Source organism: Pan troglodytes, chromosome 3 (genome assembly GCF_028858775.2).
Source record: "Pan troglodytes isolate AG18354 chromosome 3, NHGRI_mPanTro3-v2.0_pri, whole genome shotgun sequence".
Classification (NCBI taxonomy): domain Eukaryota; kingdom Metazoa; phylum Chordata; class Mammalia; order Primates; family Hominidae; genus Pan; species Pan troglodytes.
In genome coordinates, this window is record NC_072401.2 from 82,292,583 (window position 1) to 82,320,216 (window position 27,634).

The following is a 27,634-nucleotide window of genomic DNA, read 5'->3' on the forward strand; positions in this document are numbered from 1 at the left end:
TGCCCACATTTAATATCCTAACAAAATTCTTTCCTGACTCTGAAAAATCTTCAGATTCCCTTTGTTCCAAAAAAACTAACAGGTGGCCGGGCACAGTGGCTTATGCCTGTAATCCCAGCACTTTGGGAGGCCAAGGTGGGAGGATCACGAGGTCAGGAGATGGAGACCATCCTGGCCAACATAGTGAAAGCCTGTCTCTACTAAAAATAAAAAAATTAGCTGGGCATGGTGGTGCCTGCCTGTAATCCCAGCTACTCCGGAGGCTGAGGCAGGAGAATTGCTTGAACCCAGGAGGCGGAGGTTGCAGTGAGCTGAGATCGCACCACTGCACTCCAGCCTGGCGATATAGCGAGACTTCATCTCAAAAAAAAAAAAAAAACAAAAAACTAACAGATTAGCAATGTTGATTTACTTAGATGTTGAACCAGGTGAAAGTAACAAAGAAAACAAACTTGATTGAAAGATTGTTAAATCTAGTCCCTAAATCTAGTCCTAGGAAAAACCTAGAAGTTGAGGAATGAGGATGGAGGGAGTTTTTCCTGATAATGGAAATGCAAATACACTTACCTGACTTTCTAAAGCACAATCCTTTCCCTAGTTCATGTAATCATGTGTTATAGGTCATAAAACGTAGAGTGAGAAATGTTTTACAGTCTTGAATTACAGAGTCCAAGCTGTGCCACCATCCACATGTCTTCTTCATAAGTTGGATGGACTTCTGGACATGTCAGTCTCAGTACAAATCAGTGGTCACCAGCTTTTTGATTGTGACCCTCTAATCAGCAAAAAATGTTCAGCCCATACTTCCATAATGTATACTTACCAATGTATTACAAGCATTGCAATACGTGCACAAAAAAAGACACTAAAAGATGATATAAAGATAAATAATATTATTATTTCTTTATTTTGGGGGTTAGGAAGTAGGCTTTATTGGTGGGTGTGAATAAGGAGGGGCAAAACAGTGGGAGCCCCCATAAGTACAGGGCCCACCACTTGTCCAGGGGGCCATGATTGGGGGTGTTCGACCTGATAGCTGTCTAGGATGAGCTGTTTCACAGCTACCATGTCTTCAAATTCATCCACATTAATCTTGGTAAAATCTCACTTCTTTGAAATATGGATCTTCTAGCAGCTAGGGAACTTGAACTTGGTCCTGTGTGGGGTCTTAATCACATACTCCTTGTTCTGCAGCTTGGTGCAGATGAACATAATGACTTGGCCAATGTGGACCTTTCCTCCCACGCCCTGGGGCTTTCAAAGGCACCCTGCGTACCTATCTAGAGCACAGACTGGAGACAGTATCAGGTCAGGGACATGAACGTCCATTGGAAAGGTCTGTCTCCAAGGTCCTTAGGGCAACGCATACAACATACAAGCAACACGGTGCACATACTACCGAGAAGGCTGCTGTTCGCAGCCATGGCACACCTGGCCCTTACAAGGAAAGGAACATGATTGGCTTAATTGACTGTAAGAAATACTATTTTAAATGTCTTTCAAATCATGCTACAATCATTAATATTTCAAGGCAAAATATTCCCTTAAGTTGTGGTTCCTCATTAATGATAATGGATGTAAATACAACTTGCAAGCCATCTCCTTGCTAATTTTGACTATTTTGTCAGACTTCTCATCAAATCTCATTTGAGCCTTATTATTTTGGCCTTTCAATGTGGGTAGCAAAGAGTTTTTTCTAGGAGTAGAACTGGTCTGCTCTTTTTGTTGTTGTTTTTGTTGTTGTTGCTTATTTGCTTCTACTCATGTTATTGTTTTCACATCAATCCACGGTTTCTTTGCAGGAAATCTTTTTTTTTTTTAATACTTTAAGTTTTAGCATACATGTGCACAACGCGCAGGTTAGTTACATATGTATACATGTGCCATGTTGGTGTGCTGCACCCATTAACTCGTCATTTAACATTAGGTATATCTCCTAATTCTATCCCTCCCCTCTCCCCCCACCCCACAACAGGCCCCGGTGTGTGATGTTCCCCTTCCTGTGTCCATGTGTTCTCATTGTTCAATTCCCACCTATGAGTGAGAACACGTTGCAGGAAATCTTTTTAAGTCATTTGTCTGTTTTTATGAGAGTTAATTTAATTAAAATTAGAGACTATTATCTAAAAACCAGTTATGACAATATAGCTCACCATATTTAAACTGTAATGCATCACACTGTGCTGAAAGCAAAAGAGTGAGGAAACCACCATCAACCCACCTTTTCTGGAACTCCCACTCTTCCCTCGGGTGCCTCCGTGTACGGTACAACCACCACACAAAGCCAGGTGACATCTGGATAAAGGGAGGGTGCCACTGTCGATCCACATATTTACTTTCATAATGCTTCTGGGAAGCATGTGCCATACTCTGTAGAACCCTAATATAAGTAGCTGAGGCCCAGCGCAGTGGCTCGCTCATGTAATCCCATCTGTTTGGGAGGCTGAAGAAGGTGGATCGCTTGAGTCCAGGAGTTTGAGCCCAGCCTGGGCAACATGGTTTTCATGTTGATGGAGGTTTCATGTAGAAACTCCATCTCTACAAAAAAAAAAAAAAATAGCTGGGCATAGTGGCGCACGCCTGTAGTCCCAGCTCTTCAGGAGGCAGAAGCAGGAGGATCACTTCAGTCTGGGAGGTCCAGGCTGCAGTGAGCTGTGATTGTGCCACTGCACTCCAGCCTAGGCAACAGAACGAGAACTGTTTCCAAAAAAAATAAAATAAAATAAGAAGAAAGAAAAAAATAAGTATCTGAAATGCAAGTTTCTAAAAAGGCTTTTACATGGGCAATCAGTTTAGGTATGTGGCAAAAGACCCATAATCTAGTCTAATAATGTTGCTATTACAAAACAAATTACAAAGAAACTGAAGCCAGAAAGCCTAATCCCACAGAGGGCTTTTGGCAATTAGGGCCAGAAACCAGATAGTCTGAGTCTCGGGCCTTTATTTCCATTACAACATGAGATTATGAATGAGTAAACTCAGAAATTTCATGACCAAATTAAGTCCTGCTGGCCTCCCTTCAGCATGCTGTGCTCTGTGATGAGGGGGAAAGACGCAAGCCAAGAACAGGGAGAAGCCAGGAGGTAACAGGTCCAGCCCTGGAGATGGAGGAGGATTTTTAGTTCCCTGCAAGATAATTATAAAGAAAAGATATTTATTTATAAGAAAACATTGAAAGAATACAAGAAACTATTAGAAGTGGTTACCTTTAGGAGTGGGGTGAGGGTGGCAGGAATGTGGTGGACAAAAATAGGGCTGGGGACCAGACTTCACAGTGCATACCTTGTATATAGCTCTGATTTTTTTTTTTTTTTTCTGATGGAATCTCGCTCTGTTGCCCAGGCTGGAGTGCAGTGGTACAATCTCCACTCACTACAACCTCCACTTCCAGGGTTCAAGCAAATCTCCCATTTCAACCTCCTGAGTAGCTGGGATTACAGGTGCACTCCACCATGTCTGGCTAATTTTTGTATTTTTAGTAGAGATGGGGTTTCACCATGTTGGCCAGGCTTGTCTAGAACTCCTGAACTCAAGTGATCCACCTGCCTCATCCCTCCAAAGTGCTGGGATTACAGGCATGAGCCCCTGTGTCTGGCCTAGCTCTGATTTTTGAGCCAGACTAGTGTATTACCTATAGAAAGGTATTTATAAAGGACATAGTTTGCCTCCCATTGTATCTCTAGCTGTATGTCTCACTGAAAAGTATACTCAGATAGATAGATTAAGGTTCTTCTGAAAAGAGTTATTTGTGCCTTCTCTACCAGAAATTCAAGGATATTATTAATATGGTTTGGATTTGTGTCCCCGCCCAAATCTCATGTCGAATTATAATCCCCCATGTTGGAGGAGAGAGGGAGGTGATTACATCATGGGGGCAACTTCCCCCCTGCTGTTCTTGTGATCGTGAGTTCTCCCAATTTCTGGTTGTTTAAAAGCATGTAGCCCTTTCCCCTTCACTCTCTTTTCCTCCTGCACCAGCCATGAGGATGTGCTGGCTTCCCCTTAGCCTTCCACCATGATTGTAATTTTTCTGAGGCCTCTCAAGCCACGCAGAACCATGAGCCAATTAAACCTCTTTTGTTTATAAATTACCCAGTCTCAGGTATTCCTTTATACCAGTGCGAGAATTGACTAATATATTCAGGGCTACATCGATTATATTGATATATATTAATTATATTCAAGGACAGCCAGCCAGGAAGATGTCTGGTGTGCCGACCTACAAGAAATGATAAAATGTTCCCGGAAATGTAATAAGATGAAGGCAATTATAGTTCCCTCCTGTACTGGTAAAGTTCAATCAGGGAAGCAAGACCATTATGAGCACTATGGGGTAAGTTATTTATTGTGGAGTTAGACTTTCCACAATCTGGGGAAAAGCTGAGGAAGAAAAGTCTGAAAAGCACCAGAAAAAAGCCACTAATCAGCCCTGGAGCCGGTGAACAAATCGAAGCTTGCTGGATGTGAGGTGCAACTGACTGCTGGAGGGCAACCATGAAAGTGCTGGCATAGAAGTCTATGGAAGGCTCTTTGTGGCTTCCGCCTCTGTGAGCTCACAGCAGAGCATCTTATGGTGGGCCTGGTTCATGGCTGGTCAGTAGGGCCAGCAGTCAGGAAGATCTGGACATTGAGCGGAAAAAATTGAAGACAAGGTGGCACCCACAGGCACTGTTGTTTTTTGTTTTTGTTTTGTTGTTGTTGTTGTTGTTGTTGTTTTGAGACGGAGTTTCACTCTTGTTGCCCAGGCTGGAGTGCAATGGCACGAACTTGGCTCACGGCAACATCCACCTCCTGTGTTCAAGCAATTCTAGTGCCTCGGCCTCCGGAGTAGCTGGGATTACAGGCGCCTTGCCTCGGCCTCCCAAAGTGCTGGGATTACAGGCGTGAGCCACCTCGCCCGGCCCCCACAGGCACTGTTAACCACACCTACCAATCATAGCCTTCAAAGTGCAATGGCTGCTGCTTCATTCCTGATCTCAAATTTCACACAAGGTGCTCACTTCAAAATTGGAATGATATAGAGAACATTACCATGGCCTCCGGATGGGATGATGCACAAATTCATGAAGTGTTCCATATTTTCAGCTTTCTTTTAATATCATGCAGTTATTTAGGTAATAAGAAATATTAAGTAATTGGCCTTAGATTTTGTAATTTTCTCCCTGAGTTTCTGCTGGATCTTTACATTCTAGGAGTCAATGTATTTTCAGTGAAATGTAAAAATATTCCTGTTCTCTTTGATCAGTATTAATTTCTTGAAATCATATTGTCACTTGAATCCTGTAGCTGTCATTCGTCTCTGTTATAAGCAATGTTTGATTTTTGATGGATGTAGACCAGCTCTTCTTCATTTTTTCATCATGTTTTCAAGATGTGATTTTACATTTCTGCATCTTAAAAACAGTTTGGTCATAATTCTAGATACACACTACTAACTTATGTACCTACACATGTGACCTTTGTGAACAGGAATTGCCATGCCCAATCTGTGTTTATACATAATTTTCTGGTTATATACTCCTTAGATTTGTGGATTCAAGTTACTGAAGTGAATACCATTAAAATCCTAGGCCATGTTAATTGATTATACATGTTTAGAATGTTAAACAAACAGGCCAGGCCCAGTGGCCCACACCTGTAATCCCAGCAATTTGGGAGGCCAAGGCAAGCGGATCACTTGAGGCCAGGAGTTCAAGTCCAGCCAGGCCAACATGGTGAAACACCATCTGTATTAAAAATACAAAAATTAGCCGGATGTGGTGGCACGCGTGCCTGTAATCCCAGCTACGTGGGTGGCACGGAGGTTGCAGTGAGCGGAGATTGTGCCACTGCACTCCAGCCTGAGTGACAAACAAACAAAATCACACAAGTTTCTCTTGTGGCAACTATAACTCTGAACCATACAAGGTATCTCTGTATCTAAGTTATCTGGGAAATGTCATTCCAATTTAGCTACCTTGACATTGTACAAAGTCTCCATGGCTCCTCACAGGGACAAATGCAGTGTGGCTAAAAGCAACTTTGATAAGCTGCTTTGCATAGAGTGTAAGACACTCAAGGCTCCAGCTCCAGCTTCAATTAACAATTGCTATGCTTCCTTCTAAGGATGTGGGGCTGTCTGCCTGCAGGGCTTTGGCTTTGTGGGTGAAATATGCAGGTTTGGAGCTAAACCTGAATTGCTGAGGACTGTGGAGGAGAGGCAGCAAGGTGCCCCCAGCAGCTCTATGTTGCTTTTGCCGGCAGAGGGCTCAGCTTTGCTAGAAATAAACCTAGAATCATTTGCAGAAAACAAGTTTAGAGGCTGGGTGTGTTGGTTCATGCCTGTAATCCCAGCACTTTGGGAGGCCAAGATGGGTGGATCACCTGAGGTCAGGAGTTCAAGACCTGCCTGGCCAACATGGTAAAACCCCGTCTGTACTAAAAATATAAAAATTAGCCTGGCATGGTGGTGGGCACCTGTAATCCCAGCTACTTGAGAGGCTGAGACAGGAGAATCACTTGAATCCAGGAGGCAGAGGTTGCTGGCAGGTAGAGGTTGCAGTGAGCCAAGAATCGTGCCACTGCACTCTAACCTGAGCAATGGAGTAAGACTCTGTCTCAAGAAAATAAAAAAATAAAAAGTCAGAAGTTAGCAAGCTATAGAGGCACCAACGTGCCCCCATTGCGTAGTTTTTCTTTAACATTTTTCAGAAGCACAAGTACAGACTGAAAAGACTCCAGCCCTCATCATGGCTAAGATTCTGTTCCTGGAATATAGCCAGATGGACTCATTAAATTCATATTTGAATCTTCTGGAACTATGACTTGAAATGTCTACAAGTCCCTAGAAGAAGGAGCTTCATCTCCTGTAGTGTGTACTGCTAAGTGCTGCCCCGATCCCCTTCCCCAGGCCACCTCCAGCTACTGCCAGCAACTCACAACTGCCCCTGCTAATGAGAACTGCCCTTGGCCAATGGGAGCCACCTCCCCCAACAGCCCTCTGCCAATGATTGGCTGAGGAAACAAGAAGCCAATCCATTTGTCTCAAGGGGGAACTCACTGTAGTGCAGTCCACACTCCAGTGCTCCCCTTGGGGCCAGGCTGTACCTGCCGGGGCCACATCCTTACTTAGCTCTTCTGCTCTCTCTTCCTTTCTTCCCTCGTTTTTTCCTGAGAGTACATCCTCAGGAAATCAATGGCATTTGAATTCCTGTCTTAGGTTCTACTTCTAAGGAGCCCCAATCTATGATCCCTCCTATTGTATTCTCCTCCCCAGCCACACTGCACACCTGTCAGTCCTAGAAGCGAGGCATGTGCCAACCTCAGGGTCTTTGCACTTGTCATTCCTTCTGCCTGGCACAACTTACCACCAAATATCTGAGTGGCTGACTCCCTCAGCTCCTTTAGATCTTTACTTAAATGCCAGCTTTTCATCAAGATCTTGTTTCGGATTTTTTTTAACAACCGATTTAAAACTACAAACCCATCCAACACTCCTTTATCCCATTCTTGTTCTTGTACCATTTAATATAATAATAGCAAGTACTACTAATGTAGTGCTTAAAGTGTGCTGGGCACAGTTCTAAGTGTTTAACACTGATTAAATGTGATCCTCATGGCAAATCTCAAAAGTTTTTATTAACCCAATTTTACTGATGAGGAAACCGAGGCACAGAGAGGTTGAGAACTTCCTCAAAGGCCATACAGCTTGTAAGTGATGGTGCCAGGCTTTGATCCCAGGCTGTCTGGCTCCAACACTGTGTCACTACACTGCACTATCATATTCACTTACTTTATTTATTTATTTGCTTATTTACTTTATTTACTTATCTGTGTTGATTAATGTATATCTCCTTCCACTAAAATACAAGCTCCTTGAGGATACAGATTTTTGTCTTCTTGGTCCACTGCTGTGTCCCACAGCACCTAGAGAAGTCTGGGTACCATACTTAGCCCTCAAATATTTATTAAACTATGTACCTTCTGTGTCCTCAAGCCCTTCTTCTTTCTGGATTCAAGAGAGAAACAAATTATTATAAAGTGGATTAGTTCTTCTACTTTCAGCCAATGTTCAGATTGATAAAATAAGAACCTCTTCCTTCCCATCTTGATTGAGCTCTGTAACAAATTAGATGCAATATTTCTTGGCTCACAGTGATAATGTTTAAATATCTGGCTTCCATTGTATAACCATGAGTGCCATGCAGCCATGTTATTGCTGGCTAAGATAACAATCTCTAGCATTCTGATCACCAAAGTTTGCAGTGATGTTGTCAAGTTTTTTACCAGAGACAATCAAAACTGGGAGAAGACCTGTGTGAATCTAAGCAGAAAGTTCATGGCCAAAGTCATTTATTCATACAATCTAGTACTGTTTGTTGGGACTTCAGGGAACTCTCAAAATAGCATCATATCCAAGTTCTGAACCACCTGAGAAATAGGCCCCAAAAATAAGATGCATGGAAATCAAAATATCATGTTTACTACTAAGAAAGCTGATATTGCAGAATATGGCTTAGATTTAAGATCCAACTGGGTTTGCTAACACTAAACCCCAGAACTAGACAAACTTGCCCATGGATGGCCACAGACCTCCCCAGGGAGAGCCCTGACCCTGTAAACCTACAGCATGGAGGAGTAAAAGCAGACACATCTTTTCTACAGGTTTCCAGCTCCCACGAGGACTCAAGAGGACACATTTTATCTTCAGGTCAACAGCTCTCAAGAGGAATTGAGAGGAAAGGGCTGCCATTCTATCCAATTTCTCCTCTGCACTCACCAGTTAGACAGGTCACTGCATATTCCCAAAAAACAAAAAAGAGGAGCGAAAAAGGCAGAGCGATGCCAGGCATGTCACACTTATGGATACTCCTTCAAATGAAAGGAATCATCAATAGTGGGCATTTTATTTCACAGCAAAATGGGCAGTTGGACTACTAAAGGAACTAAAGTTACATTTTTACTTTATGAATATGGTGTCACCAAATATCTAATAGTTAGATTCTTATGATTACCACTTTGTTTCTTAGTTATCAGAGCTAAAGCTGTATTGAAACTGTAGCATTATACAGTTAGGGGTAAAACTTCAAAGATAATCAGTCAACTGCGCTCCTTAATGCAGATGGAAGGGTTGAATAATTTGTCCTATAACAAAAATCAAGGCAGGTCAGAACCAGAACTATATCCCGTTTATTCTCAGCCCAAATCTTTTATCCATCCAATGGCTGTTTTCAGCTTGTCATCAAATTGTCTCTAGTGTCAAGAAAGAGAGGAAAAAGAAACCCTTCACTAATAAAAAGCAAAAACATAGCATACATGTCTATTTTACAGCCAAGATGACAGGGTGGCGGTAAGAAGATGAGGTGTTCAAGAAGACAGAAATCATTTCTCTAAATGATGTAAAATAAGGGCTTCATTAGCTTTCACTGTACCTTTCATGATTTGATATCTTGCACTAAAATTTCCTGTCAGTCTAAGTTCATGTGCTGTAGCCAGCTAAGTCTCTCTGTTTGGGGAGAACTAGCTTTTTATTTTCATGAAATTCAAGAAAACTAGATAGTTGTCTATATAAACATAAACTACAGTATCCTAATGATATCTGCATTATATTATTTATACATAGCTCTAATGTCCTGGGCAATTTTTTAACTCCTACATTTTTATGAATCATACTGTAGCTTTTTTTCCAATGAATGATAGAAGAAATTAGTACTAGTCTCAGTATCTCAGAGGAGAGGGAAATCTTATTTCAAGATTCTTTCACTTTCTAGGCCATGCACGCTGGCTCATGCCTGTTATCCCAGCACTCTGGGAGGCCTAGGTGGGTGGATCACTTGAGGTCAGGAGTTCGAGACCAGCCTGGCCAACATGGTGAAGCCCCGTCTCTACTACTAAAAATACAAAAATTAGCCAGATGTGGTGACATGCGCCTGTAATCCCAGCTACTCGGGAGGCTGAGGCAGGAGAATCACATGAACCCAGGAGGCGAAGGTTGCAGTGAACCAAGGTTGTGCCACTGCACTTCAGCCTGGACGATAGAGCGAGACTCCATCAAAAAAAAAAAAAGATTATTTCACTTTCTATAATGCAATATGTATGCATAAGGACTTTAAAATAGGGCACAATGGCTGGGCGCGGTGGCTCATGCCTGTAATTCCAGCAGTTTGGGAGGTGGAGGAGGGCGGATCACCTGAGGTGAGGAGTTTGAGACCAGCCTGGTCAACATGGTGAAACTCTGTCTCTACTAAAATATAAAAATTAGCCAGGTGTGGTGGTGCATGCCTGTAATCCCAGCTACTCCAGAGGCAGAGGCACGAGAACTGCTTGAACCCGGGAGGTAGAGGTTGCATCAAGCCAAGATCGTGACACTGCACTTCAGCCAGGGCAACAGAGCAAGATTGTGTCTCAAAAAAATAAAATAAAATAAAATAAGGCACAAATATAAAGATCAGGAATAACTGGGTTTGAAAATTAAAATAAGGAATGGATTCAGTATAAATATACAGTATGATAATAGTAATGGTTTTGATTTTATATATCCATGGTTACTGCTGAAGGTATTTCATTTCTTTGTTTATCCCCATACTTTTCAATTATGAAAAGCTAGTGCTATATTTCAAATTATAGAAAGTTTACATAAATACAGAAACTAAAGAGAATCTTAACTGTTTTAAAATTTCTTATTGAACTACTTGCCTGTAACTTAATAAGTAGCAACCTTGTTCATCCAACCCATGAATTGTGGGTTGGATGTACCCACGGCTGTGATGTAAGAAGATGAGGGTGCCTCTGTGTGCTTGCTCTGAACTGCCCAAATAGGTCAGGACATTCACTGAGGGAAGACAGCAATTTGGTTGCTAAAGTAATAAAAACCTTACCTGATGAACTACAGTCTCCACTAGCAAATTCAGTTTATTTTATTATGGAAATGCACTGTGGTGTTCCTTTGTGTGGCAATTGTTGCAGGTATCTATAACAACAACAACAAAAAAAAATAGTCCAGTTGGCCTGGTGATCCTGAATTGTAAACGGCATGGCCCCACGTTTATAAAGTTTGCCTAGGATGAATGATGCTTTGAAAAGATATCAAGAAATGTGTGTGTGTGGGTGGGGGGGCAGGATTTAAGGAAATAGTTGCTTCAAAGAGAGTGTGGGGGGGGGGGTTTTGTTTTGTTTTGTTTTGTTTTGTTTTTTATTAGAGACAGGGTCTTACTCTGTCACCAGGCCGGAGGGCAGTGGTGCAATCACTGCAACCTCGAACTCCTGCACTCAAGCAATCCTCCTGTCTCAGACTCCCCAGTAGCTGGGACTACAGGCATGAGCCACCATGTGGACTAGCTATTTTTTCTGGATGAGTCCAGATTTAGAGCCAAACTTCTACTCTCCAGGGACTTATGATCAGCTTTGAGACCTTTGTTTCTTCTGGAAAAACAAATCAGTTTATAGGGCTACATTTCTAAGTAGAGGGGCTAGAACACTGCCTAATCATAGAAAAAGTATTTACCAATTCTAACTGCTAACCTCAACTGTGTGCCAGTATTTCATAATATTCAGAGCAAAGATTTTGACGTTTTATTCACATTACTATCCCCACACCTAGAACAGAGCCTGATGCCTAATAAATGCTCAGTAAATATTGGCTGGATGTAGACGTCATCATTGATTCTAAATTTCAGCCTCGTCTTACCACAGCTGCAGTGTGACCTTGAGCCAGTCATTTGTCCTGTCCATTTCAGTTCTCTCAAGAGAAAGGAAAGCATGAGCAGGCCCTGGGTGGTTGTGAGAAGTAGATGAGATATTTCATGTAAAGCACTTTAGCACAGTACTTGGCATTCAATGTCAGATTTTAAAAATTATTTATATGTTATTTTAAATAATGTTTTGCTTTTACAAAATTAAAATGTAAACCAGGCGCGGCGGCTCACACCTGTAATCCCAACACTTTGGGAGGCTGAGGCTGGCGGATCATGAGGTCAGGAGTTCGAGACCAGCCTGGCCAACATAGTGAAACCCCATCTCTACTAAAAATACGAAAAATTAGCCAGGCATGGTGGTATACGCCTGTAATCCCAGCTACTTGGGAGGCTGAGGCAGGAGAATCGCTTGAACCCGGGAGGCAGGGGTTGCAGTGAGCCAAGATCACACCACTGCACTCCAGCCTGGGTGACAGTGCAAAACTCCAACTCACAAAAAAAAAAGAAAGAAAGAAATTATATTATAGTAGCATCATAACAGATAATATTCTAATTTCCGAAGCTGTGATTTTGGTACTGCGGACCTTATAAGATAAATGGTTCTCATAACTTTTTATGACTGTAAACTTTAACTCAGCCATTTAGAATTTGCTCTAATACACACCCATCTAATCTTGAAAATTTCAATTCACTCTAAAATCAATCGATAATAAATGTGCTGTTGTAACAGGCCAAAAAGTCCTTGCAACTTCTAGAGATCAAAGAACTCCCTGTGTTTATATAAGGGAAAGAAAGGAATAGAAAAAATATTATTAATCTGTACTAAAAATCTAACATTGAAAAATGACATGGAGCACCAAAAGTCATTTGTAATCTTAATTAAAGTACAGCATTTCTCCAACTAAAAACCTAAGACACAGTTATAAAATCATATTTACCCAGTTTCTATTTTGTTGGTGACAAAGATAAATTTTAGTCCTAAATCATCGAGTGTCAGATTTGCTTGAAGGAATATATTTATAAAGGCATCTTATATTGTGTTTGTTAATTTTTTAAAAGAAAAGATAGATTCTAGACCAGTATTCCTAATGAAAATGTTAAATCTTCTGCCAGAATATTCTAGATCTAGGGGTATCTTCAATTACCTATTATTTAATTACACTTAAAACTTTAGGTTTTTGTTGGAGCACTAAGCCAAAAGCCCCATTACAACCAATAAGAGCAGATGTTTTTATGTCTTACCACTCTTCACCAGCCCCTAAAACATGGAGTGGAACAGTTCCCAATGTAGTGTAAGAGAAAACTCAAAAATGAGTCCCCAAAAATATGGAGTTCCCATGGCTACTAGCAATGTACCAGAAAACCCAAGAAGCTGCACTGATTGTATCAGTTTATGCCAACCCTGCTAGGATCATGTACCTGAATAACTAAAACAAAAACAATGATAATAGGTAAGTCTTATGTATTACTATGTGCCAGGAACTGATTTAATGGCCTTGCGTATATTAAGTCATTTATCCTCACAATCATCCTGTGTGGTAGGTCTACTAAGGATATGATTTGGCTGTGTCCCCACCCAAATCTCATCTTCAATTGTAGCTCCCATAATTCCTACATATTGTGGAAGGGACTGGGTTGGACATAATTGAATCATGGTGGTGGTTCCCCCATACTGTTCTCATAGTAGTGAATAAGTCTCAAAAGATCTGATGGTTTTATTAGGGGGAGTTTCCCCGCACAAGTTCCCTCTGGTCTACTGCCATGTAAGATGTGCCTTTCACCCTCCACCATGATTATGTGGCCTCTCCAGCCACGTGGAACTGTGAATCCATTAAACCTCTTTTTCTTTATTAATTACCCAGTCTCAGGTATATCCTTAACAGCAGCATGAAAATGGATGAATACAACTAATATACCTATCTTATGGTTGAAGAAACTGAGGCACAGACAAGAGAAGTACTTTGCCATGATCACATAGCTAAAAAAGGGAAAGACATAATCCGGATTTCATGCCCTTTCCCCACCCAAGTGTTCTCTGTACTCATATACTGTAGTAAAGCAGGCTTTGTGTTGGTTGGGTCAGCCAATCAGGATCTAACGTGTGAAATAATTCTGTTCTTTCAGATTTTGTTCCTTTACATTCGCTTTATTTTTTTATGCTGAAATACTGTAAGCTACAGACATGACATTTCATCCCTAAATACTTTAGTATGCAGCTCTAAAAAATAAGGACAGCCTCCATAACCAAAATCAAGACTATCACGCCTAATGAGCCATAATAATAATCTTAATGAGTTTTAATATCATTTATGACCCAAGCCATATTCCAATTTCCATAACATTTCCCAAAATCATTTTTATAGCTATTTAAATCTACATAAACTGGAATCTAATCTAGGACCACATGTTATAATACATCTGATGGTTGGGTCACTTAAATTGCTTTTACTCTATAAATTCACTGTTTCTATGATGCTGATTTGCTAAGAGTCCAGGACAGTTGTCCAGTGGAATATCTCACCTTCAGGATTTGCCTGATTGCTTAATCATGGTGTTGTTTAGCTTGTTCCTACTTTTCCAGCTATTACCTGTCTTTTAAATACCCTTCTGATAGTTACAAGGTAAAGAAAATAAATCTACAACACCAAAGCTATGAACTATGAAAAATTGATAAATCAAACTTCATTAAAATTTAAAATGTCAAAGCCAGGCACAGTGACTCATGCCTGCCTGTAATCCTAGTGCTTTGGAAGGCCCAGGTGGTTAGGATCTCTTGAGCCCAGGGATTTGATGCTACAGTGAGCTATAATCACACCACTGTACTCCAGGCTGGGTGACAGAGCAAGACCTTATCCTTAAAAAAAAAAAAAAAAAAAGGCTGCCCTGGCATGGTAGCTCATGCCAAATCCCAGCACTTTGGGAGGCTGAGGCAGATGGATCACGAGGTCAGGAGATGGAGACCACTCTGGCCAAACATGGTGAAACCCCATCTCTACTAAAAAATACAAAAACATTAGCTGGGCCTGGTGAGGCATGCCTGTAATCCCAGCTACTCGGGAGGCTGAGGCAGGAGAATGGCTTGCACCAGGAAGTTGGAGGTTGCAGTGAGCCGAGATTGTGCCGCTGTACTCCAGCCTGGCGACAGAGCAAGACTCCATCTGAAAAAAAAAAAAAAAACCAACCTATTCTGCAAAAGACACTGTCAAGGCTGGGCGTGATGGCTCATGCCTGTAATCCCAGCACTTTGGGAGGCCGAGGTGGGTGGATCACGAGGTCAGGAGATCAAGACCATCCTGGCTAACACGATGAAACCCCATCTCTACTAAAAATACAAAAATTTAGCTGGGTGCGGTGGTGGGCTCCTGTAGTCCCAGCTACTCTGGAGGCTGAGGCAGGAGAATGGCGTGAACCCGGGAGGCGGAGCTTGCAGTGAGCCGAGATCACGCCACTGCACTCCAGCCTGGGAGACAGAGCGAGACTCTGTCTCAGAAAAAAAAAAAAAAAAGGCACTGTCAAGAAAATGAGAGCTCCGGTCTACAGCTCCCAGCATGAGCAATGCAGAAGACCGGTGATTTCTGCATTTCCATCTGAGGTACCGGGTTCATCTCACTAGGGAGTGCCAGACAGTGGGCGCAGGTCAGTGGGTGCGTGCACCGTGCGCAAGCCAAAGCAGGGTGAGGCATTGCCTCACTCGGGAAGTGCAAGGGGTCAGGGAGTTCCCTTTCCTAGTCAAAGAAAGGGGTGACACACGGCACCTGGAAAATCGGGTCACTCCCACCTGAATACTGCGCTTTTCCAACGGGCTTAAAAAATGGCACACCAGGAGATTATATCCGGCACCTGGCTCGGAGGGTCCTACGCCCACAGAGTCTCACTGATTGCTAGCACAGTAGTCTGAGATCAAACTGCAAGGCGGCAGTGAGGCTGGGGGAGGGGCGCCCGCCATTGCCCAGGCTTGCTTAGGTAAACAAAGCAGCCAGGAAGCTAGAACTGGGTGGAGCCCACCACAGCTCAAGGAGGCCTGCCTGCCTCTGTGGGCTCCACTTCTGGGGGCAGGGCACAGACAAACAAAAAGACAGCAGTAACCTCTGCAGACTTAAATGTCCCTGCCTGACAGCTTTGAAGAGAGCAGTGGTTCTCCCAGCACACAGCTGGAGATCTGAGAACGGGCAGACTGCCTCCTCAAGTGGGTCCCTGACCCCTGACCCCCAAGCAGCCTAACTGGGAGGCACCCCCTAGTAGGGGCAGACTGACTCCTCACACGGCCGGGTACTCCAACAGACCTGCAGCTGAGGGTCCTGTCTGTTAGAAGGAAAACTAACAAACAGAAAGGACATACACACAAAAACCCATCTGTACATCACCATCATCAAAGACCAAAAGTAGATAAAACCACAAAGATGGGGAAAAAACAGAGCAGAAAAACTGGAAACTCTAAAAAGCAGAGTGCCTCTCCTCCTCCAAAGGAATGCAGTTCCTCACCAGCAACGGAACAAAGCTGGATGGAGAATGACTTTGACGAGCTGAGAGAAGAAGGCTTCAGACAATCAAATTACTCCGAGCTACGGGAGGAAATTCAAACCAAAGGCAAAGAAGTTGAAAACTTTGAAAAAAATTTAGAAGAATGTATAACTAGAATAACCAATACAGAGAAGTGCTTAAAAGAGCTGATGGAGCTGAAAACCAAGGCTCGAGAACTACGTGAAGAATGCAGAAGCTTCAGGAGCCAATGCGATCAACTGGAAGAAAGGGTATCAGCGATGGAAGATGAAGTGAATGAAATGAAGCGAGAAGGGAAGTTTAGAGAAAAAACAATAAAAAGAAATGAGCAAAGCCTCCAAGAAATATGGGACTATGTGAAAAGACCAAATCTACATCTGATTGGTGTACCTGAAAGTGATGGGGAGAATGGAACCAAGTTGGAAAACACTCTGCAGGATATTATCCAGGAGAACTTCCCCAATCTACCAAGGCAGGCCAACATTCAGATTCAGGAAATGCAGAGAACACCACAAAGATACTCCTCGAGAAGAGCAACTCCAAGACACAATTGTCAGATTCACCAAAGTTGAAATGAAGGAAAAAATGTTAAGAGCAGCCAGAGAGAAAGGTCAGCTTACCCACAAAGGGAAGCCCATCAGACTAACAGCAGATCTCTCAGCAGAAACTCTACAAGCCAGAAGAGAGTGGGGGCCAATATTCAACATTCTTAAAGAAAAGAATTTTCAACCCAGAATTTCATACCCAGCCAAACTAAGCTTCATAAGTGAAGGAGAAATAAAATACTTCACAGAGAAGCAAATGCTGAGAGATTTTGTCACCACCAGGCCTGCCCTAAAAGAGCTCCTGAAGGAAGCGCTAAACATGGAAAGGAACAACCAGTACCAGCCACTGCAAAATCATGCCAAAATGTAAAGACCATTGAGACTAGGAAGAAACTGCATCAACTAACGTGCAAAATAACCAGCTAACATCATAATGACAGGATCAAATTCACACATAACAATATTAACTTTAAATGTAAATATGCTAAATGCTCCAATTAAAAGACACAGATTGGCAAATTGGATAAAGAGTCAAGACCCATCAGTGTGCTGTATTCAGCAAACCCATCTCACGTGCAGAGACACACATAGGCTCAAAATAAAAGGATGGAGGAAGATCTACCAAGCAAATGGAAAACAAAAAAAGGCAGCAGTTGCAATCCTAGTCTCTGATAAAAGAGACTTTAAACCAACAAAGATCAAAAGAGACAAAGAAGGCCATTACATAATGGTAAAGGGATCAATTCAACAAGAAGAGCTAACTATCCTAAATAGATATGCACCCAATACAGGAGCACCCAGATTCATAAAGCAAGTCCTGAGTAACCTACAAAGAGACTTAGACTCCCACACATTAATAATGGGAGACTTTAACACTGCACTGTCAACATTAGACAGATCAATGAGACAGAAAGTCAACAAGGATACCCAGGAATTGAACGCAGCTCTGCACCAAGCGGACCTAATAGACATCTACAGAACTCTCCACCCCAAATCAACAGAATATACATTTTTTTCAGCACCACACCACACCTATTCCAAAATTGACCACATACTTGGAAGTAAAGCTCACCTCAGCAAATGTAAAAGAACAGAAATTATAACAAACTATCTCTCAGACCACAGTGCAATCGAACTAGAACTCAGGATTAAGAATCTCACTCAAAACCACTCAACTACACGGAAACTGAACAACCTGATCCTGAATGACTTCTGGGTACATAACGAAATGAAGTCAGAAATAAAGATGTTCTTTGAAATCAACGAGAACAAAGACACAACATACCAGAATCTCTGGGATGCATTCAAAGCAGTGTGTAGAGGGAAATTTATAGCACTAAATGCCCACAAGAGAAGGCAGGAAAGATCTAAAATTGACACCCTAACATCACAATTAAAAGAACTAGAAAAGCAAGAGCAAACACATTCAAAAGCTAGCAGAAGGCAAGAAATAACTAAAATCAGAGCAGAACTGAAGGAAATAGAGAGACAAAAAACCCTTCAAAAAATTAATGAATCCAGGAGCTGGTTTTTTGAAAGGATCAACAAAATTGATAGACCGCTAGCAAGACTAATAAAGAAGAAAAGAGAGAAGAATCAAATAGACGCAATAAAAAATGATAAAGGGGATATCACCACCGATCCCACAGAAATACAAACTACCATCAGAGAATACTACAAACACCTCTACGCAAATAAACTAGAAAATCTAGAAGAAATGGATGAATTCCTCAACACATACACTCTCCCAAGACTAAACCAGGAAGAAGTTGAATCTCTGAATAAACCAATAACAGGAGCTGAGATTGTGGCAATAATCAATAGCTCACCAACCAAAAAGAGTCCAGGACCAGATGGATTCACAGCCAAATTCTACCAGAGGTACAAGGAGGAACTGGTACCATTCCTTCTGAAACTATTCCAATCAATAGAAAAAGAGGGAATCCTCCCTAACTCCTTTTATGAGGCCAGCATCATCCTGATACCAAAGCCAGGCAGATACAACCAAAAAAGAGAATTTTAGACCAATATCCTTGATGAACATTGATGCAAAAATCCTCAATAAAATACTGGCAAACCAAAATCAGCAGCACATCAAAAAGCTTATCCACCATGATCAAGTGGTTTTCATCCCTGGGATGCAAGGCTGGTTCAATATATGCAAATCAATAAATGTAATCCAGCATATAAACAGAACCAAAGACAAAAACCACGTGATTATCTCAATAGATGCAGAAAAGGCCTTTGACAAAATTCAACAACACTTCATGCTAAAAAACTCTCAATAAATTAGGTATTGATGGGACGTATCTCAAAATAATAAGAGCTGTCTATGACAATCCCACAGCCCATATCATACTGAATGGGCAAAAACTGGAAGCATTCCCTTTGAAAACTGGCACAAGACAAGGATACCCTCTCTCACCACTCCTATTCAACATAGTTTTGGAAGTTCTGGCCAGGGCAATTAGGCAGGAGAAGGAAATAAAGGGTATTCAATTAGGAAAAGAGGAAGTCAAATTGTCCCTGTTTGCAGACAACATGATTGTATGTATAGAAAACCCCACTGTCTCAGCCCAAAATCTCCTTAAGCTGATAAGCAACTTCAGCAAAGTCTCAGGATAAAAAATCAATGTACAAAAATCACAAGCATTCTTATACACCAATAACAGACAAACAGAGAGCCAAATCATGAGTGAACTCCCATTCACAATTGCTTCAAAGAGAATAAAATACCTAAGAATCCAAGAATCCACCTTACAAGGGACGTGAAGGATCTCTTCAAGGAGAACCACAAACCACTGCTCAAGGAAACAAAAGAGGATACAAACAAATGGAAGAACACTCCATGCTCATGGGTAGGAAGAATCAATATCGTGAAAATGGCCATACTGCCCAAGGTAATTTACAGATTCAATGCCATCCCCATCAAGCTACCAATCACTTTCTTCACAGAATTGGAAAAAACTACTTTAAAGTTCATATGGAACCAAAAAAGAGCCTGCATTGCCAAGTCAATCCTAAGCCAAAAGAACAAAGCTGGAGGCATCACGCTACCTGACTTCAAACTATACTACAAGGCTACAGTAACCAAAACAGCATGGTACTGGTACCAAAACAGAGACATAGATCAATGGAACAGAACAGAGCCCTCAGAAATAATGCCACATATCTACAACCATCTGATCTTTGACAAACCTGACAAAAACAAGAAATGGGGAAAGGATTCCCTATTTAATAAATGGTGCTGGGAAAACTGGCTAGCCATATGGAGAAAGCTGAAACTGGATCCCTTCCTTACACCTTATACAAAAATCAATTCAAGATGGATTAAAGACTTAAACGTTAGACCTAAAACCATAAAAACCCTAGAAGAAAACCTAGGCATTACCATTCAGGACATAGGCATGGGCAAGGATTTCATGTCTAAAACACCAAAAGCAATGGCAACAAAAGCCAAAATTGACAAATGGGATCTAATTAAACTAAAGAGCTTCTGCACAGCAAAAGAAACTACCATCAGAGTGAACAGGCAACCCACAAAATGGGAGAAAATTTTTGCAACCTACTCACCTGACAAAGGGCTAATATCCAGAATCTACAATGAACTCAAACAAATTTACAAGAAAAAAACAAACCACCGCATCAAAAAGTGGGCAAAGGACATGAACAGACACTTCTCAAAAGAAGACATTTATGCAGCCAAAAAACACATGAAAAAATGCTCACCATCACTGACCATCAGAGAAATGCAAATCAAAACCACAATGAGATACCATCTCACACCAGTTAGAATGGCTATCATTAAAAAGTCAGGAAACAACAGGGGCTGGAGAGGATGTGGAGAAATAGGAACACTTTTACACTGTTGGTGGGACTGTAAACTAGTTCAACCATTGTGGAAGTCAGTGTGGCGATTCCTCAGGGATCTAGAACTAGAAATACCATTTGACCCAGCCATCGCATTACTGGGTAGATACCCAAAGGACTATAAATCATGCTGCTATAAAGACACATGCACACGTATGTTTATTGCGGCATTATTCACAATAGCAAAGACTTGGAATCAACCCAAATGTCCAACAATGATAGACTGGATTAAGAAAATGTGTCACATATACACCATGGAATACTCTGCAGCCATGAAAAATGATGAGTTCATGTCCTTTGTAGGGACATGGATGAAGTTGGAAATCATCATTCTCAGTAAACTACGGCAAGATCAAAAAACCAAACACCGCATATTCTCACTTGTAGGTGGGAATTGAACAATGAGAACACATGGACACAGGAAGGGGAACATCACACTCTGGGGACTGTTGTGGGGCGGGGGGAGGGGGGAGGGATAGCATTGGGAGATATACCTAATGCTAGATGACGAGTTAGTGGGTGCAGCACACCAGCATGGCACATGTATACATATGTAACTAACCTGCACATTGGGCACATGTACCCTAAAACTTAAAGTATAATAATAATAATAAATAAAATAAAATAAAATGAAAAGACAAGCCACAAACTGGGAGAAAATATTTGCAAGACAATCTGATGAAAGACTAAAAATATACAAAGAACTCTTAAAACTTAACAAGAAGAAAACAACCCAATTAAAAAATGGACTAAAGACCCTAACAGATACCTCACCAAAGATGATAGATACATAGATGGCATCTTTGTATATCTATATAAATATATAGATATACAAATCTTTGTGTGTGTGTGTGTGTGTGTATATATATATATGTATATATAAAGATGCTCAACCTCATATGCTTTCAAGGAACTGCAAATCAAAAGAACAAATGAGCTATCACTACACACCTATTAGAATGGCCAAAATCTAGAACACTGACAACCCCAAATGCTGGTGAGGATGTGGAGCCACAGAACGTCTCATTCATTGCTGGTGAAAATGCACAGTGGTACAGCCACTTTGGAAAATAGTATGGAGATTTTTTAGGAAGCTGAAGACACTCTTATCATATAATTCAGCAATCATGCTCCTTGGCATTTACTCAAAAAAGGAAAACTTATGTTCACACAAAAACCTGCACATGGATGTTTATAGCAGTTTAATTTATAATTGCCAAAACCTGGAAGAAACCAAGATGTCCTTCAATAGGTGGATGGATAAATAAACTGTGGTCCAACCAGAAAAGAGAACATTATTCAGCACTAAGAAGAAATGAAAAAGCACCATCGGCACTATCAAGCCATGAAAAGACACGGAGGAAATTTAAATGCATATTAGCAAATGAAAGAAGTCAATCTCAAAAGGCTACATACTGTACAGTTCCAACTATATGACATTCTGGAAAAGGCTACAGTAAAAAGATCAGTGGTTTCCAGGGGTTGGGGGGAAGGAGGGACAAATAGGGAGAGCACAGGGGATTTTTAGGGCAGTGAAACTACTCTGTATGATTCTACAATGGTGGATACATGTCATACATTTTTCCAAAACCATAGAAGTACAACACTGTGAGTGAACTCTAATGTAAAATATGGACTCTGGGCAAAAATGTGACAGTGTAGGTCCAGTGTAGTTCCATCAGTTGTCACAAGTGTACTGGTCTGGTGAGGTATGTCGATAATGCAGAAGGCTATGCATGTTTTAGGGCAGGGTATTATGGGATATCTCTGTACCTTCTGTTAGATTTTTCTGTGAACCTAAGACTTCTCTAAAACAAAAATCTATTGAAAGCAAAAACAAAACAAACACAACAAAACCTAGATAAAAGAACACTGAAAGAAGTCAAGGGTGAATTCTTGAGGATTCTGGTGGGGGGCGGAAAGATAATAAATTGAATCTGCAGCTGGTATAGCAGCCTAGAAAAAACAGCTGAAGACTAGAGGGGAGAATGAGCAGAAACTAAGGACTAAAGGAATGTTGTTCAATTATCTCTAGATTTAATTCATTTAGGTGATCCCTGTATGAATAACCACAAGTAATTGAGACTAGAAAAAAATAATAGCCCAAATAACTTAAATTCTGAGCAAGGATTAGGAATTGTATACACAAGGCAGCTTTGTGACATGGATACCAATATATGAAGTAAGATTTTGGGTTTTTGCCTTTGAGGCTTTATCGTTTTAGGTGGGGCTTTGTGATGCAAGTTCTCATTGGAGACTTCAATCTATTCATAGACAAAGTGTAAAGTAGCAAAGGCTTAGTCACATTAGCAACCAACAATGTAATACTGGGGAGATATAAATTCAGCTTGTTGCTGGCTTGCAGTGATAAAAGTCTTTTGAATCCTTGTTCAAAGACAATTCATTTGCATGTGCTTTAAAGACTCAGGAAATGGCCGTGGAAAACCTTTATTCAAGGTAGGTAAATAAAAAATGTTGCTATGGGATTATTAAAATAGACTGGAGAGATTTCAGGTACTTCCATTATTTACTTACTCACCAAATATTCTACATGACCTGCCTTAGCCAGGACTGTGGACATGCTATAGATGTGAATTTTAGTTCACTTCACTAGGGTTTCCAAAAGGCCATGTACTTTTGTGTCTCTAAATAAAGTTACATTTGTTCAGAGTCCCCTTTCACTCAGGAAGTTCAATCTCAAGAATTTGGTGGGGATAGGGGGCAGGAACCCTTTTTCCTAGGGTCAAGTGAAGGGATCTGGCACAATCTAGAACATTCTAGAAGATCCTCTGATCTCTTCTGGTCACACTGAACTGGTTGAGGTATTCAGTGTCAAAATCCACGTGGTCCCTTGAAAGCAGTGGCCCAGTCCCAGATCTTTTGACGGCTGGGAAATTAAAGACTTGGTGAACCTTCTCTCTCAGGGGACCATGCAGCTTTTCTGCCATGAGGTCCTGCCACAGACCAGCTGTGGGAGGGAAGTGCTGGTCTCCAGTACCACAGGACCTGAACACCTCTGTCCCGCTCCCAGTCTTTTGAAAAGCTTTCAGAACCTTCCCTCCAGGGTTGGCCCACTTCCTCTCTTGGCTGGGGCTTCTTTTTTACAACAAAATTCTATATAGGGGTGATATTCCAGATGCCTGTTTCATGCTTTATCCCTGAACTCTTTGTTTATCCCTATAGTGCCAAAGTCATTAATCCTGAAATTAAGGACACTTGGTGACTTTCTTGGAATGGGGAAGAGAGAATCCTTACATTTGTTCAGACTGCTGAAAGAGTACGTAACTCAAATTAAAATCTCAATATGGTTTTCTAGTCACAGAATTGAAGGTAAGAAAGACAGCCCCTGCCTTCAGGTATCTCACATCCTAGAATAGAGGCGAGTAAAGAGGTCATCAAAATACAGCACACAGGAGAGATTCCTGCCTCAGGGACCAGGGAGGGAGAGTTTCCCTGGAGGAAATGGTTATGAACACTTAAACAACACTCCCTATGTGCCAGGCACTGTGCCAAGCAATTATTTATATAAAGATATGGAGTGGGGCTATAACTGAGCCCAGGTAGTCTGGGTCCCTGCTTAAATTCCTAGGCTTTAGGGATATCTTCAATGGGACCCAAAGAAAAGGCATAAACTTGCCATGGCAGAGCATGTAGGTGCCTGTCAGAGGGTATAAGGTGGACACAGTGCAAAGATGCCCTGAGAGGCACTATGAAGTGGGAAGCTGGAATTGAACTGCCTGGAGCAGTTACAGCTTAGGCCCCTCCCCAAGTGGACTGCCAGGATACTGAAGCTTGTTTCCCTATGCTCAGAAAAGTGAATCAGAAAAAGTGGGCTGACTAGGGTAACACAGGGATTCTCAAAAATTCCTCTGTGAAAGCGAGTCTTCCCCCAACACTCTATCAAGATCTTGATTACTAAGCTTATTAGGTTTTGATTACTAAGCCTCTCATCTAAAATGGAATTATGCCCTGCAAGGAGCTAAATCTGTGGTTCGCATTTACATCTTGCTGTGAGTCATTTTCACCAGCAAATCAAATTGCTTTTCTCCCACCCTCACCATAGCCAGGTGAGAAGCTTGCTATCTAAAGAGAGGCTCAGTACAGATACTAGGACACAAAGCTGACAATGCACACTTGTCATGGGGTCAACACATTTGCCGTAAGATAACACTGGCCTCTGCTTAACCACATATTCTCTCTGCTACACCAGGAACATTCTGTTTTTTGCATTCAAAGGCTTTGCATATCATGGACTACTGAAAGCAGTTTTGGAATATTAAAGTAGTAAATTTACTTTCAGGATGTCTATTGTGAGCAGTTGTGAGTTAAATAAAGGATAGCCTCTGGGAGGCCGAGGCAGGTGGATCACCTGAGGTCAGGAGTTTGAGACCAGCCTGGCCAATATGGTGAAACCTCCGTCTCTACTAAAAATACAAAAATTAGCCGGGTGTGGTGGTGCACGCCTGTAGCCCCAGCTACTCTGGAGGATAGGACTGGAGAATCACTTGAACCCAGGAGGCGGAAGTTGCAGTGAGCCAAGATTGTGCCACTGCACTCCAGCCTGGGCGACAGAGTGAGACTCCATCTCAAAAAAAAAAAAAATGATAACAAAGGATAGGCCTGACGCAATGCAGACTGGAGACACAAGCAAATCAATATTCTCTCATCTTCATTCTTCAGCCTTTCCCCATTTGGGTCAAAATTATGATCATTGGGGCCTGTTTCACCTCTTGCTGAGTCTGGCATTCTGAACATCAAATCTAGATGAAGCTGAAGCAGCCAGAACTCTGGGTTGATGGCCCAAAAGCTCAGGCTGAGAACTGGCAACGTGCCTCACCCAACAGCCGTGCCAGCTCATAAGGGAAAGCAGAACCTGCAGTCCATCTTTGTGTGACACCTCATTTAAACCCAACTGCTCTGCTTTTGTGAGACTTGATATAATTTATTCCTCAGAGAGGGAATGAGTGACTCACGAGATCCTGTGATTCACAGAGCCTCTCACAGAGGTACGCAGATGGCAAGTTGAGCTGGAATAAGAAAAAGAATGGCAGGATGCCGAGGGCTGCTCTTGCCACTCCATGAACACCCAAGATGTCCCCGACACACACATGAAACCTCTCCACACCAGGAATCCAGCCAGAGCCCCTTCTATAGAGCAGGAAGAGGTGGTTGTGGGTGAGCTCTGGGCTCCTGTGGGCATCAATCTAGATTTCCACTTGCTTTTTTTTTTTTTTTTTTTTTGAGACAGGATCTCCCTCTGTCACCAGGCTGGAGTGCAGTGGAGCAATCATGGCTCACTGCAGCCTCAACCTCCTGGGTTTGATCAATCCTCCTGCCTCAGCCTCCTGAGCAGCTGGGACTACGGGTATGTGCCAATACAGCTGGCTGATTTTTAAAATTCTTTTTAGTATTTTGTACAGATAGGGTCTCATGTGTTGCCCAGACTGGTCTTGAACTGCTGGCCTCACATGATCCTCCCACCTCAGCCTCCCAAGGTGCTGGGATTACAGGTGTGAGCTGCCTCATTTTGTTTTTAATCCATCCCCATCCCTCCCCTACTAGGGCTTGCTATTCAGCCAACCACACTGCACAGCACTCTCTCCTACCACACAAAGCTGCTTGTCCAGGTCTCTCCAGTTGTCTGTATCTATCTCTTGTTATGCATCAGTCTATGTGTGTCCTCTGCCCAATGAGGCTACTGGAGACATAACATACTGTAGAGGTTAAGAACATGAGCTCTGGGACCAGGCCACTGCAGTCTGAATCATGGCTGTGCCACTTCCCAGCTATGACCTTGGCCATGTTATTTAACTTTTCTCTGCCTCATTTTTCCTACCTATAATATTGGGATAATAGTACATATTTCTAGGGTTGTTTAAAAGGCCTTGCAACTAATCTGTTAAGAAAGAAAGGAAATTGTTCAGCTCCCTCTTACAAGTGAGAACATGCAGTGTTTGGTTTTCTGTTCCTGTGTTAATTTGCTAAGGATGATGGTTTTCAGCTTCATTCATGTCCCTGCAAAGGACGTGAACTCATTGTTTTTTATAGCTCCATAGTATTCCATGGTGTATATGTGCCACATTTTCTTTATCCAGTCTATCATTGCTGGGCATTTGGGTTGGTTCCAAGTCTTTGCTATTGTAAATAGTGCTGCAATAAACATATGTGTGCATGTGTCTTTATAGTAGAATGATTTATAATCCTTTGGGTATATACCCAGTAACAGCATTGCTGGGTCAAATGGTATTTCTGGTTCTAGATCCTTGAGGAATTGCCACACTGTCTTCCACAATGGTTGAACTAATTTATACTCCCACCAACAGCGTAAAAGCATTCCTATTTCTCCGCATCCTCTCCAGCATCTGTTGTTTCCAGACTTTTTAATGATCGCCATTTTTTTTTTAATATGGAGTCTCACTCTATCGCCCAGGCTGGAGTGCAGTGGTGCGATCTCAGCTCATTGCAACCTCTGCTGCCCAGGTTCAAGCAATTCTCTTGCCTCAGCCTCCCGAGTAGCTGGAATTACAGGTGCCTGCCTCTGCGCCCTGCTAATTGTTGTATTTTTAGTAGACACAGGGTTTCACCATCTTGGTCAGGCTGGTCTTGAACTCCTGACCTTGTGATCCACCCACCTCAGCCTCCCAAAGTGTTGGGATTACAGGCATGAGCCACCGCGCCCGGCCAACAATCGCCATTATAACTGGCATGAGATGGTATCTCATTGTGGTTTTGATTTGCATTTCTCTAACGACCAGCAATGATGAGCTTTTTTTCATATGTTTGTTGGTCTCATAAATGTCTTCTTTTGAGAAGTGTCTGTTCATATCCTTCACCCACTTTTTGATGGGGTTATTTGTTTTTTTCTTGTAAATTTGCTTAAGTTCCTTGTAGATTCTGGATATTAGGCCTTTGTCAGATGGATTTTACTGCAAAAATTTTCTCCCATTCTGTAGGTTGACTGTTCACTCTGATAATAGTTTCTTTCACTGAGCAGAAGCTCTTTAGTTTAATAAGATCTCGTTTGTCAATTATGGCTTTTGTTGCAGT

The 27,634-nt window shown here is 41.9% G+C and overlaps 1 non-coding gene and 1 pseudogene across 1 annotated transcript; one reads left to right on the forward strand and one right to left on the reverse strand.

Moving 5' to 3' along the window:
* Positions 1-1,336: 1,336 nt before the first annotated feature.
* Positions 1,337-1,477, reverse strand: LOC112209101 (small nucleolar RNA SNORA70). The gene has a single exon (XR_002943770.1). It is a non-coding gene; the product is annotated as a small nucleolar RNA SNORA70 (small nucleolar RNA).
* Positions 1,478-4,983: 3,506 nt separating this feature from the next.
* On the forward strand, positions 4,984-5,083 carry LOC112209082 (U6 spliceosomal RNA; annotated as a pseudogene).
* The last annotated feature ends 22,551 nt before the right edge of the window (positions 5,084-27,634 follow it).